We start from the raw sequence: 13,449 nt of genomic DNA, 5'->3' as shown, positions 1-13,449 counted from the left end.
TGGCCCTTGGCTTACCTATCTGGAAAATACAAGATGAAAAAGATTCTTTGTAAACCAATATTTGTAAAAGCCCCACTGGGCTTTCTGCCTGCACAGACTGCCTATTATCTTGGCAAAGGATGAAAACAAGTGAATTCTTATTTAAAATGAGTATGAAGCAAATTCAGGTAAATGTTATCAGCATCATCATGAGCTGCCATTCACTGAATACCTACTATGTGCTGGGCACTGAGCCAGGAACTGTGCATAGATACTTTATTTGACAAAAAGATTTTAGCATTATCACAAGGCAGGCATAATCGATCATTCATATATTCATAAATGTTCATGTTTCTTTGTTCAACAGATATTTCTTGAGCATCCATCGTGTGCAGGTATAGTACTGTCTGGTACAGACACAAGGATAAACAAGGTCTAGTCCTTTTCTGTAAGATAAGTCATTTCTGACTTGTTGAGATTATTCTTTATTGAAGAATTCCTTGTGGGGGTCTGCTCTATGAATTACAGGATGTTTAGCAACATCCCTGGCCTCCACCCACTTAGATGCCAGTAGTACCCTAGTTTGATAATGAAAAATGTCTCCAGACCTTGCCAAATGTCCCTGGGGGTGGGGAGGGATATGGGGATGGGGTTGCTCCCGCTTGAGAACAGCTGACTTAGATCTTAATTTCCACATCTTTTAAGGTGAAGAGAGTGAATCTCAGAAAGGCTAAATCCAAGGTTGCAGTCAAATAGGGGATTCTGCCATATGAAGCAGAAACCAGAGCTGACCTTTGAAGTTGATAGGGTTTTGTTTCTACATGTTGAGTTCCAGGAGATGGGAGTCCCCAGGCCACAGCTCTGGGATTCTGTCTCATTTACTATCAATGCATATCCACCCTTCAAGTCTACCTTTGGATTCTTTGACTTTTTCTCTCCATATCTGCCATATTATAACCATCATAAACATTTAATTATTGAAAGTTGAAGGAAACTCTAGCTAACCCACATTCTGAACCCAAGACATCCCTGCATATTGCTATGAATGTGAGTCAATTCTCCAGTGAGCTCCTGGATTGACTTTGAAATACAGTTCATGTTTTGACTCCTTAAACAGTAAGTCAGTGAGGGCGTAAAGAAAATCTTAGAGGAAAGAGAACCAGGATTATTACATTCCCAAAATATCTTGGAATTTTTAAACTTCCAAGTTGTATTTCAGTTCCAAGAGTAGCCTAACCTTTACAAAGGTTATTTTGCAAATATATGCAAGATAAAAAATTCCCTGGGAGAATGTCCACCAGCATCCTAAGCCTACATTTATATTTAATTTACAATCACCCTGAAAAAAATGGGTTCCTCTTTCAAGGAGCTCACATTACCCTTGGTCTGACGTTGTGCAGAGGAGTGACAGGTGCATTTTACATGAATAATCACCACAATCAGCCACACTGAAGAACAAACCAGAGATGTGCTCTTCAGGGGGAGAAACTGCTGCATCACACAGTCAACTACTGCTTCCCCAAATGGTGCCCAGGCCACTGGCTGCTATTTATCAAATGCAGAAGACACAGGAGAAGTAATATGGTTGACTATTGTGATTCAAGTACTCTGGCCTGGGAGATATGAGTTCTAGTCCCAATATTGCCATTAACTCATTGTATGGCCTGGAAGACTTTTCCTTCACTGGGCCTCACTTTCCCCATTTTCAAAATTAGGTCATTGGTCTAGATGGAATAAAGGCTCCTCTTTATTCTCTTCCTAAATCAAGAGGGATAAAGGATTCCTCTTTGGAGATGATGTCATTGGTAACAGTGATATCTCACAGTATGCATTCCATGAATGAATGAATCAACCAGTGAGTGAGGTTTTCCTGCAACTGCAATGCTGAGCTGCCTCTGCCATCTTATTTAATTCAAAACCAAGGATACCTTATTCTGGGGAATAAATGATGTACCGGTTTATGAAAACCATGCTATGGACCAGGGGTTGGTAAGATAGCAAAGGGCCAGAGAGGAAAAGTGCTAAGCTTTGCAGGTCTTATGATCCTGTCACAGCTACTCAATTCTGCAATCATGGCATGAAAGCAGTCACAGACAATAAGGACATGAATGGGTGTGGCTGTGATCCAGTAAAACAAAAATGGGAAGCAGGCTGGATTTGGCCGTGGGCTGCAGTCGGCTGGCTCTTGGTATGGCTTGAAATGTCTGACCTGATATATATTCTCTCCATCTCGATCAGTCCCTGGTGCTCAGGGCCTGGAGAGCAGCACAGCAGCTTCCCAAGATATCTGCAATAATTACAGCCCCATCACTACCTCAGCTCATCTCCCATGGTCGGAGCCTACAAAAATCTCCCTGCAAGAATCTCCTTTTCAGCTCAGGAATAAGTATCTCCAAGATTATTGGCATCAAAAGCCATACTTTCTCCATGCATTAGGCTGGGCCTCAAGAGCTGGGAAATCAGAAGGAAGAAATGGTTGGAAATAGAGCACCCATGCACAGAAACTTGGCCCACCACTGTTACTTGCTTGTCACTGGGAAATCAAATCCAAGTGTTAAGTGTTACGAAGCCTAATTATTACAAGCAGCAGTCGGAGGTGGGGATTGGCATCCCCTCTCCGCCAGAACACCCTTCCATCTCACACATGAGCACGGTTTGGATTCTAACAGGACTATGAAGGAATAATTTGATCGTAAGGTCATCGCACGGGGCTCCAGAGCCCAACTGACCTTTTGAAGTCTGCTCAGGGAACCTCATTATGTTGCATTTTGGGGTCGATCCTTTCTCTGATTTTTTTCCAAGTCTTTTTGCCCTTTCATTCCTTTGATGGTTAGATTTTTGCTTGATAGAGAGGCACAGGCTGAGGGGAGGGAGAGCCATGGAAGGAACCAGGAGGAAAGACTTGATTATTAAGTGAATGATCCACTCTGGGGGCCTTGGCCTGCTACTCCTTGGGTGAGGCTTGCTGGCTAGGATGTCTTTAAGGAGCTGTAATTCTCCAGAAGGCAAGACTCCCATTGGTTACAAACACAATTTGGAATGAATTGATGCAACCCTCGAGTCGCAAGCAGGAGCCCTTGCCAAAGCAAGCACAGTTTCCCTTCTTGTAAAGCAGTAATTGGGAGTAACTTCTAGGAAAAGGAAGCTGATCCTTCCCCATGACAAGCCACCCCTCCCCTGCCCCTGAACATTAATGTGTTTGCTCAGCCCACTGTCTGCCCCTGATGTGCATTTGTGTCCTTGCTGCCATTTTTCATACTAATGACTCCTGACTTCCTGCTAGCAGAATGTCAGAGCACAGAGAGGTCCCCAAAGATGCCTGGTTCCCTTTTAAAAGATGATGAAGGGTGACCTGGCATGTAACCACATGCACAAATCACAGATACTCACGATCTCATCAGGAAAGGAGGTCATTCTCCCTCTGATTTCAACCTGCTGATGGGAACCCTCAGCCAGGTCCAGGATTCCAGCTCAGCGATAGAAACAAATTTCCCTGCCTGGCTGCCTTTGTCGAATGGCTTGCCTTTCCCTGGGCCACCACTGGCAATGACAGGACACAATCTTCCTCTTCTCTCCTTCCCATCTCAACATGTTTGAAGAGTTTTAAGGCACAAAGCAAACCTGGTGAAGGGTCTCATCTCACTGGCTTGAATGAAAGGACTTGGCAGTTTCACACTCATTAATCATGGCTGTAAAAAGACCGGCAAATAAAACTCAAGGAACAGTCCTCGGCTTTAGCCTTTCCATGCTGATATTCCAGATCCAAGGCTGCTTTATACCAAGACTATGCACATAGGGCCGCACAAGATCTTTGGCTTGAGTTACATCATCCTTTTCACAGGATTTGCAGATCTCCTTGGTGCCTTACAGATACCGAGGGCCATTTCAAAGTAACTCTGACTAGGAGAGTTCCCTGCGTGAATGGGAAGACCACAAAGCTGACTTCTAGCCCGGGCTAGACTGCATCCTTCTCCCAGCTTTAACATGAACACAGAGGGTGACCTGGGTTGAGCTGCTCCACGTTTCACTGCCTTGATCAGAGCTCCCCAGCTATATAGGTCTCTTCCTCTGAATCTAGGGACCGACACAATATAATTGCTTTCATTTTATCATTACAAACATCACCAGCAACAGGGACTAAACTGGGGCTTGTCATGAGGTACAAAACTCAGTGAGACTCATCTCTGCCCTCAAACAAACAAGCAAACAAACCTCTATGTCCAGTGGTATCTCAAGTATGTAATAATGATGATGATACTTATTGAGCATGAACCAGGTGTCAAATGTAGTTTCTAAGGCTGTTTACGTATATTAACCCACTCAATTCTCCCCAAGTCCATTTTCGATACATACTCTTTTTATTCTCATTTAGAGATGAGAACACAGAGGACTGAACACGTCAGGACCATTGTTCAGGGTCACAAAGATATTAAGTGGCACAGCCAGGACCAAACCCAGCCTGGCCACCGGGCCCTGGTAGGCTGCACTCCCATCTCATGGACATAAAGGTACTATCAGGCTCCTTCTTCACATATGCTATGTTCTCAGTTAATCAATTCACTTTTTCATTTATTCTAAAATATTTTAATAAACTCTTGGTAGAGCCTGACCCAAGGCTTGGTGCTGGGATGATAGCAGCAACTGAGAAAGACAGTGTTCCTGCTCTCACAGGGCTTTCAGTGGAACAGGAAAAAAAAAAAAAAAAAACTACCTAAAACCCTTCTTCTCTGGTGAGGACACTTGGCCCCTAGAATCCTGGGGCAAGAGTCAGAAAATGCGTTCCTAGCTGTCAGGACTGGCTAACCTGCAAAGACAGGGTCAACACTGGAAGGACCACAGGGTAAGAACCTCATTTTACCAAAATATGCTTCTCACCTAAGGGATTTTCACAGGGTTAGGAAATCCTGTGTCCATCAGGGGACAGAGTGAGATCTGGCAGGAGTGTCACAGATGGGAGTGGCCTGGCTGTGGTAGAGGCCTCCTGGTAACAGAGGCTGAGTCCAAGAAGGGCTCAGGGTGCTTAGGTGAGGGATGGGGAAGAGGGAGAAGAACATGACTAACCATATTCTAACCAGGGTTCAGTCTGTTTAAAGGTTCTCCCATCTCCCTCTGTGTCCTGAATGATACTGACAATATTCACATGAATCACCTTAGGAACCACCGTTTGCTGCACGCCCTGCACCAGGCTTGATGCTACGCATGCAACATGTCTTTTGGCATTTAATCCACACTACCTCCCTGTAAGGGGAGTGATTATAGTTCCATCCAAAGTCGATTCCATTCCCTCAGACAAAAGGAACAAAGAAGCCAAAGAGTAGAAGATTGCCAAGAAGAGAGGAGGTAAGAAAGGAAGGTGGTGGGATGAAGGCAGTGGGTAGGAGACTCAGAGGCAGCTCAGGCCACTGGGGCTGGTGTGGGGAGATCAGGATGCCAGCAAACCAAATAGCAACACATGTGTGCTGCTCCTGGGGAGATGCCTCCGTGGGCGTCTCAGACCCGCTCCTTGCTCTCCTGACTCTCATGTGCCCACACTTCACCCAGGACAGCGCTGCATTTTCTCCCTTCCAGACGCTGAGGTCCCTTATCACATTTCCTTTGAATTAAATATTTCATATTACTTTGATGATGCAGAGACAGTGAAGCCCAGCGAGGGGCATGTCACCCAGGGAGTGAGTGGTAGTGTGGAGAGCTGGACAAGAAGAACAGCCCCTACAATTGGACAGGTCAGGCTGGAATCCCATCTTGGCCACTTACTGGTCATGTGCCTTGGGCAAGCGACATCCCCTCTGAAAGCCCAGCTTCTTCCTCAGGAAAAGGATAACATAACAGGAACTCCACACTGGATGGATGTGAAGATGTGATGAGATCCTGTACTAAAGAACTTAACACAGTGGAGTGCAGTGGCTCATGGCCATAATGCCAGCACTTTGGAAGGCCAAGGTAGGAGGATTGCTTGAGTCCAGGAGTTCAAGACCAGCCTGGGCAACATAACAAGACCTCATCTCTACAAAAAAATAAAAATAAGTTAGCCTTAGCTGGGTGTGGTGGTGTATGCCTGTGGTCCCAGCTACTTGGGAAGCTGAGATGGGAGGATTGCTGTGATCATACCAACGTACTCCAACCTGGGTGACAGAGTGAGACCCTGTCCAAAAAAAAAAAGGCCAGGCTTGGTGGCTACCGCCTGTAATCCCAGCACTTTAGGAGGCCTAGATGGGTGGATCACTTGAGCCCAGGAGTCTCAGACCAGCCTGGGCAACATGATGAAAGCCTGTCTCTACAAAAAGTACAAAAATTAACAGCATGTAGTAGCACATGCCTGTAGTGGGAGGATCAATTGAGCCTGGGAGGTGAAGGCTGCAGTGAGCTGAGATTGTGTCACTGCACTCCAGCCTGGGCAACAGACCTCGTGTCAAAAAAAAAAAAAAAAAAAGAAGAACCTAGTACAGGACCTGGTGCAAAGTAATAGCTCAATAAATAGTAATGAGTATTATTTTCAGTCCTATTCAAATTCTTCCCTTTTCTTGGAGTCAAGCTGCAATCTGAAGGAGCACAAGGTGATGACATGAGGTTCCCCAGTCATTTCAAAACCAGGACCCAAACAGAACAGTGATGGTCCCCATGGTTTTGAGAGGAAATGGCTAAGCATCATGGTCAATGGAAGACATAACGGTGAAAAGGCAGCATCTGCACAAAGAATCCAGTGACTGAAGTCTAGCAACTGAAACAGCCAGGGACACATGTCACTCGACCATCAACCATCGGTCACTGTGAGCATTTCCACCAGGGTCCCCGCTGTGGCCATGACTCATCCCAGGTGTATCCAGGATGTAGTATTTCATCGCATGTGAGTTCAGTATGTTATTTCAGTGGCTCGGAGCTTCATTTCCCAACCAGCTTTCCAAGTGGGGCTGATACATGTTCCCCTTCATCTTGCCTGACTTGTAATTTCATCAACTCCTCTTCTAAGTGACAGGAGAAATATCCTCTGGAATATTGAAAAGTGGGAAACTACTGTACAAAAATAAATGGGTGCCTTAAGCCAACTTGCTGGAATTCCACTGCATGACTGCCTTCCAAATTCAACTAAGGCCCAGAGCATGTCTGTGTGCCAGCAGGTCCAGGAATATTATTTTTAGAGAGAAAGGCTGTGGGTGGGGCTGGGGAAGAGAAGGTGGAAGTCTATTCTAAGCCACAATTGAGTGGTGTTGCCAGAGCAAAAGATTTATACCCAGGAGACAAATGTTTGGAGAAACCGAGGTTCTGATGACTGGTGCGAGCCACTGGCAGCAGATAACAGTGGAAAACGTGGGACTAAAATAAAGGTAAGGCTCACACCCATGAATGGGGCTGTCTGCACCCTCTTCCTAAAGCATGATCTGTGAAAGGGGCTAGGACCATCTCCCCCATCCTACATGGACCTTCTTTCATTCCTTATATTAAAACAATACAGGCTGGGCGTGGTCGCCTATTATCCTAGCACTTTGGGAGGCTGAGGTGGGCGGATCACCTGAGGTCAGGAGTTCAAGACCAGGCTGGCCAACATGGCAAAATTCCGTCTCTACTAAAAATACAAAAATTAGCCAGGCATGGTGGCGGGCACCCGTTATCCCAGCTACTCGGGAGGCTGAGGCAGGGAGGGAGAATTGCTTGAACCCGGAGAGACGGAGGTTGCAGTGAGCCAACATGATACCATTGCACTCCAGCCTGGGCAACAAGAGCAAAACTCCATCTCAAAACAAACAAACAAACAAACAAACAAACAAACAAACAAAAATGGACAATAGTTTTAAGTCTCAAATTCTAATCCCATTGTCTCCGATGTGCCCATAGTAAACTTTCTAAAACAAAAAGTGGCGTAAGTCCCTTTGGTAGCTCCTCATTATTCTAAGGAAATAGCCATAAGACCAAGTCACCTCCTTTGAGCTTCTTCCAGCTTCCCAGCTGCCTCTACTCTCTGATTTAGCTTTCTCCTGTCCTCCTTCACTGGACAAACTCAAACTCACCGTTCAGACCTCAGGTTAGACAACACTGCCTCTGGGAAGCCCTCCCGGAGCCCTGGTCTGAGTTAGATGATTGTCACCCTTGCTTCCAAGGCCCCATACCTCCCCAACCCTGAGACTTCTCAGACATAGCTGTGCGGTCCTCCCAGCTAGGCTGTGAGCTCCATGCAGACAGGGATCCTGCCTACGCGGTCTGCCACAGTGGCCCTAGCACTGTGCTGATACAGAGTATGTGCCCAATAAGCACATATTGTATTGATTGGCTGAGTTGACTTGATGCAGGGCCTGGATCTTATAGGATCCAAGTGTGTTAGTCTCTGTCGAAGGAGTTGAAGTCATAAATTGAGAAGTTGTGAAACACAAAAATTGAAACTTATTTAAAGAGTTTGGTAGTAATAAATCTGAACTTCCTGGCCCTTGCTAAGGGGCTACACTAAACAAATGGGTGTGGGAAATAACTGAAGGGTAGGAGCCCCTACCCTCTTACTCAGATATCAAGACAACCTGCCAGAAGTGGGGCAAACCCTAGATCGCTCTCAGAATGCTGATGACCTCCCAGCCCCCTCGGCCCAGTGCCTCAACCCTGTCCTACAGGAAGGGACTGTGAAACCTCAAGCTTTTGCCTTGAAATTAGAGGCATCTAAACCTGTCGCCTAAGAACTTTTGCCACATATAATTATTGACCTGAGACATCAGTCACATTAAAAAATTCTATGCTGACAGAGGGCAAAAGAAAAGCGTCTAGAATATCAAAAGGTAAAGGGTCCAGATTAAAAAGAGAGATGCAAGGAGGGCTTTTCCCAAGTCACAGCCTTTAATTGACTCCAGTCTCTGCCGAACACCTTGGCGTCCTTTGTCAGCATGCTGGGAGGCCGCATGGGCTCCACCAACACCCGTAACTCGCTGCAGACCGGCAGGGCTGGCCAGCCACATTTCCCCAAGACGTCTCCCTTCACAGCCATGCTGGGTGCCACAAGCAATCAATGTCTGCAAATGACAAGTTTGCTGAAAGAACAGTCTTAGAAGCCAGGGCAGGTTTGGAGCATAGAGGTGGAAGACGATGGTTTCCCCCCCTGAAGTGACAGACTCCAGAAAAGCATCTAGAATATCAAAGGGTGAGATGCCAGGCCTGAGACTTAACAAAGTCTGGGCCAAAGGGAGGCTGGCTGGTGTTTTTATTCAAAGGTCAGTTGAGTAAATGTTATAGTCAGCTAGCTCATTTCTTTGGGTACCAGCTTCCCCATCTGTGAAGTGATTCTAGAAAAATGATCAGTGTCTCTGCTCCCCGACTCGCACCTTAGAGCAGGGGCATACTTTTAAATTAAAAAGCTCCCCCCGCTTACAAAGGCTGCACACTCTGGGTCAATCTCTAGTTTAGTACAAATGCAGCTTTGCAGTCTTTCAGATATGAAGAAATCATAAGCTGCCTTGGAAGGAAATTAAAAAGACAAACCAGGGTAATTCCTGTAGAAAGCCTTAGAAACCAAAGTCCTGCTTATTCTGCGTGGAGAACACAGGCCATGAGGACACAGTTCAACATCTTTCCCTTTTTAAAACAGTTTCATTAGCATCTTAGTTTTCTGCAAAGAAGTCCAAAAATGGACCAAAGGGCTTCTGAACCACAAATGAAAGCTGTGCCTATTACTCTATCAGAATACTGCATCCCCTTCCCCCCATTGTGGACAAGCCCACCACCCTCCAATTGTCTCTCTGGTAGGTGTGTGGGAGGCGGTGGGGAGGAGATACTCTGTATGATCAGCATGTCAAATCCTTAGAGGTCATTTAGGATGAAACTGGTATCAAAAGGAATGTCAAGCAGAGAAATCTAAATAATTAAAATCTGTTAGTAGCTATAGACCATCATCGCTTCCTCTTTGGGGTTTTTGTCCCTGGCCTTTTCTTTTTCTCTGAATTTCACATCAACCCGTGAGACTCTGCTGGGCAAAACCAGCTTTCCTCTGGTTGCTGGGCTGTGCTTATTAAATGTGGATGAATGTCAATGTCACCCATCTCATTAATAATTGATTTCCAGCCCTGTCTCTATTTGCAGAGCAGAAGCCACTTACAGAGTCTATTATTCCAACTCTGTGTGTGGGTCACAGGGCCAAAGAGGTTCCACCAGGGGTAACCTTTGTTGACAGCAATCACCATGACAACACCACACATCTCCAGCCTCAACTCAGATGCCGAGAAGGTGCTGAGTCCTGTCCCACACTGGGGACTAGGTTGGAGTTTGCTGTGCTAAATGGCTATGTGAGCAAAGCTGCTGGCAAAATGGGATTTTTCCGTTTTAATTTTTGGTCTTTGTTGAACGGCATTGCGTGCTTTAACGAACGCTTTTGGAAACCGCCATGGAAAAGGGCATTTTTGGATTCACAAAACAAAACCCTGTTTTCCTTTCTGTCTCCTCAGGCAAAAAATAAAGACAAGTAAATCCCTCTCTGGCTGCTTTTAGGTCATTTTGAGTCAATGAAACCTATATAATCCCGGAATAACCGATTGTTTCTTTTCTACCCGACCAAAGACTGCAAGCTTCGACGGGAAGAATTACTGTTTTGCTTTTAACCACCTATTAATATTTTGTCCTACCAGCCACGCTTCCTCTATTCCTCTACCCCTTCTTTGAAGATTTTCCCCCCACTAAATTAATGTTTCACAATTAAATGAAGCCAACGGAGAGTTTTGAAAGATCCACACAATTACGGATTGGGTGGGCGTGCAGAGCCTTTAATTTAAGTGGGAAATGTTTCCCAAATTATGGCCTGAGACCTCACAGCTAATTACATAATTTTCTGCATCTGAAAAAACATAAGCCGAGAAAATACAAACAGAATCACACTGATAATAAGAGAGAAAAACCTGGAAGTGAGTCCATTCATTATTTTAGAAAATAGAGCTACTAGGCATGAATGAAGCACACTGTTAGAGTATATTAACGAAGAGTGCACAAAAGCACAATGCTGGAACTTTGCATGGTTTCACAGACCACCGGCCCCATGTTCATCAGGCTGAGGCAGGATACTGAACTGAGCAAATCCACTGTGGTCAAATACAGCTGAGAAATAGCATATACTTTATCCATGCTTGGACATTTTCTAAGACACATTTTCTTTTTTTTCTTTTCCTTTTTTTTTTTTTGAGATGGAGTCTTGCTCTGTCACCAGGCTGGAGTACAGTGGCGCGATCTCTGCTGACTGCAACCTCTGCCTCTGCCTCCCGGGTTCAAGCAATTCTCCTGCCTCAGCCTCCTTAGTAGCTGGGACTACAGGCACGTGCCACTACCCCAGCTAATTTTTGTATTTTTAGTAGAGATGGGGTTTCACCATGTTGGCCAGGATGGTCTTGACCTCATGATCTGCCCTCCTTGGCTTCCCAAAGTGCCGGGATTACAGGCATGAGCCACCGCGCCCCACCCTAAGACACATTTTCACACTGAAAGCTCTAAGTCCGGCAATAAAAACAATATATTTAGTGTTGTTTAGCCCAGAATTGGCCAAATGTATGTGATTATAGATTTTTTAAAAATAATACTTATTTCAATAATGTTTATTAAAATAATAAAAATATTTTTAAATGCTTATTGTAAATAATACTAATTTAATATATCCTGTGGGGATTTTTTTTTTTTTTTTTTGTAAACTTTTTACAGTTCTATGGAACTGGTGTTTATCAGAATATATTTGGGAAATGCTGATTGGATCCCATGCCTTATAAACGAAGATACTAAGGCCTAGAAAGGAAAGGATTTGTTCAGGATCCCAAGGGCATCTTAGGGAGTTCTTGGGAGATAAGGACCCTGGATCGCTGCATTTCCAGGCTAATGCCTGTGGATTAAACCTCATTTGTGCCCTACCTGAGGTTATATCCTACCTGAGAGGTGAGAATACAGACTAGATGCTCTTTAAGATAGGGATAAGTCAATGTGCCATTCTGTGACATCTTTAAAAGACTGTGATTTTTAAGGGAGAAAACAGAATGCCCTTGGGGAGGTGGCGAGCCAGTTCATCAGAATAGGTGCTCACTGAGAATTCACATGGATCATTTCACACCTTACTCTTCTACTCTGGCCAACAACTTGTTGCAGTAAGAATATTCCAGACTGAGAACTAGGGGCCTAAGCCAGTATTATTTAAGGCAATCTTTGCTGCAAAATATGGAGGCTGAGGTGGCTAGGGAATAGAGGTAAGAGATGGTCTATGCTCATTTGGGAGCAGAAAATTCAAGATTTAATGAAAGCTCAGCCACTGAGTTGCTGTCTGAGCTCAGGATGGTGCCTTCTTATCCGGGATCTTAGTCTCCCCATCTGTAAAATGAGGGAGGTGAACCAGAGTATTTTGGAGGCCCCTCCTAGCTTTAACATTCTTTATCCCACTCTCCTGGGAGTGACACTCAAAGCCACATTCACACAATGACTGTACCATGAATAGCTGCTTTTAAAGTCAAAATTCTCTTCTCTGAGAAAGAAATGTCTTTGTTCCTTTCAAGAGCAAGGTCAGTTTGGACCGGCACCCCACAGACCAAATGCTTATGCAAAGCTTATGCCATTTCTGGGAGGCACCTAGGGCAGTCCTGGAAGGGTTGGCTGCTCCTTACTTCCCAGGCACTGCAAGACCCTCAGATAACAGCTTCTCTTATGATAGTCTGGCTCCCACTCCCTATGAAGAAAGTGAGAGGTACAGATGTGCAGAAGCCAACAAATATATATATAAACATCAAAGTTTTCTTTGGAAGGGAATTTCAGAAACTCAAGAAAAGTTAGATCCAAACTTTGGGTTCAGCTCAGGTCTTCCTCCTTAACAAAAGCCCCATTCCCGAAATGCTATCTGAGAAAAACAATTTCATTCAGGACATCAAGCCGTGAAGTCATCAAGTCTTGAAAAACATCAACCTCCCAGACCACCATCTGTTATGCAAGCTACATCCAATGTACAAGGTTGCTAATTTTTTTGGCCAGAACTTCAAATTCCATGCTTTTAAAAATCAAGATGACAAACAACTTACTTTTAAAAAGACGCTGAAACAGCCAAAAACAGTCTGGCTCCCCCTTAGGTCCCAGCAAAGCCACAGCCTTGATGAAAGGCTTAGGTTGTCAAATCACGCCATTGGTGCTCGCTGGGGTTTGGACCCTGTAGCCTACATGACAAGAGCCCTGGTGGTAGGGTTTCCATTGTAAATAAAAGCCATTGGCTTTCCATTGCAAATAAATGCTAGGAATGGTCATTCCCATTCTTGGCTCTTATCTGGCTTGTGCATCTGACTATCTCTGGTAAGGAAAGTTCATGGGAGGGTTTAACAATTCATCAAGAGCAGCTTTTCACAATCTTTATGTTGTCTTCTCCAACATAAAAGTTGGCCATTCCTAAGCATATACTATGCACAGAATTCAAAAATTGTGAGGCTAAGTGTCTACACAAAATGGATTATCTAGAAAGCCAGACAAGGACTGTCATGAGACTGCAGATAGTAATCC

At 44.8% G+C, this 13,449-nt stretch overlaps 1 protein-coding gene across 13 annotated transcripts in view; it reads right to left on the bottom strand.

Annotated features, from left to right (window-relative positions):
• Positions 1-13,449, bottom strand: part of ERC2 (ELKS/RAB6-interacting/CAST family member 2) — a 970,222-nt gene that overhangs the window by 22,154 nt on the left and 934,619 nt on the right. The window lies entirely within an intron of this gene.

The sequence above is a fragment of the Chlorocebus sabaeus genome, chromosome 22 (assembly GCF_047675955.1).
Source record: "Chlorocebus sabaeus isolate Y175 chromosome 22, mChlSab1.0.hap1, whole genome shotgun sequence".
Classification (NCBI taxonomy): Eukaryota; Metazoa; Chordata; class Mammalia; order Primates; family Cercopithecidae; genus Chlorocebus; species Chlorocebus sabaeus.
Note: the sequence above shows the minus strand (reverse complement) of the source record. Positions and strands in the feature narration are given on the sequence as shown.